This window comes from Anoplopoma fimbria, chromosome 19, assembly GCF_027596085.1.
Source record: "Anoplopoma fimbria isolate UVic2021 breed Golden Eagle Sablefish chromosome 19, Afim_UVic_2022, whole genome shotgun sequence".
Lineage (NCBI taxonomy): Eukaryota > Metazoa > Chordata > Actinopteri > Perciformes > Anoplopomatidae > Anoplopoma > Anoplopoma fimbria.
The window spans coordinates 2398638-2400115 of record NC_072467.1 but is presented as its reverse complement, the minus strand read 5'-3'; the positions used below and the strand labels follow the sequence as shown (position 1 = coordinate 2400115).

General features: G+C 29.0%; 1 protein-coding gene across 1 annotated transcript in view; it reads left to right on the top strand.

Moving 5' to 3' along the window:
- Window positions 1–1478, top strand: part of LOC129107893 (pro-cathepsin H-like) — a 243842-nt gene that overhangs the window by 20237 nt on the left and 222127 nt on the right. The window lies entirely within an intron of this gene.

The window sequence follows — 1478 nt, the reverse complement described above, 5'->3', positions numbered from 1 at the left end:
TTCTACAACTGAGCACTATTGGAGACATACTGCCTGCTACGTCACGGAGGAGAGGGGCTGTGGGCGGGGCTTACAGACACACGCACAAAAACACGCACACGAACACACGCAACTGTTTTACTTTCGCTTCACAATACACATTAGTCTCCAGCCCAGAGACTGTTTATCTCGTCTTTGATCTATTTCTGGTACAAGTTGCAACCCAACAGGATTTAAATGAATGTATTTCTGTAGCACACACACAAGAGGAAGTATTAATACGCCTGCATGGAAATGTATGAGTGAGACAAAGATGCCATTTTGGGAAAAAAAAACTATTATATATACTATTATACTATATATATATATATATATATATATATATATATATATATATATATATATATATATATATATATATATACTGTTCTATCTTTATTTTGTTGTATAGTATGTGTTGTTCTATCTTTATTTTTATTGTCTGTTGTATAGTATGTGTATTTATTGTGTGTAGTAGTATAGTATGTGTATTTATTGTCTGTGTAGTTGTATAGTATGTGTATTTATTGTCTGTGTAGTTGTATAGTATGTGTATTTATTGTCTGTGTAGTTGTATAGTATGTGTATTTATTGTCTGTGTAGTTGTATAGTATGTGTATTTATTGTCTGTGTCTGTAGTTGTATAGTATGTGTATTTATTGTCTGTGTAGTTGTATAGTATGTGTATTTATTGTCTGTGTAGTTGTATAGTATGTGTATTTATTGTCTGTGTAGTTGTATAGTATGTGTATTTATTGTCTGTGTAGTTGTATAGTATGTGTATTTATTGTCTGTGTAGTTGTATAGTATGTATGTATTTATTGTCTGTGTAGTTGTATAGTATGTGTATTTATTGTCTGTGTAGTTGTATAGTATGTGTATTTATTGTCTGTGTAGTTGTATAGTATGTGTATTTATTGTCTGTGTAGTTGTATAGTATGTATTTATTGTCTGTGTAGTTTATTATGTCTGTGTAGTTGTATAGTATGTGTATTTATTGTCTGTGTCTGTGTAGTTGAGCTGCTGCAACACTTGAATTTCCCCCATGGGGATCAATAAAGGAATATAATAATAATAATAATAATAATAATAATAATAATATATTTGTGCAGAGAAATTAATCAAATCAAAATCGATGAAAAACTTTATTTATTACTAAAATATAGTCAGTGGTTGAATAAGTGGATCATTTAAAGTACCAATACATAAACCAAACAGTATAAAAGTACTTCATTGCATGTAAAAAAAAATACTTGCATTAAACAAAAAACTTACAAGAAAGCTTTAAGTATCAAAAGTAAAATTGCTTATTATATTATCTAAATTTCTTTTGGCTTCAAGCAATTATTTTCATCATTGATTTATCTCCGGATTATCTTCTAAATTGATGAGATCACAAAGGATTATTTGATTCTTGGCTTTAAGATGAAGAAGAGTCAAAACAGACACATTAATATGTA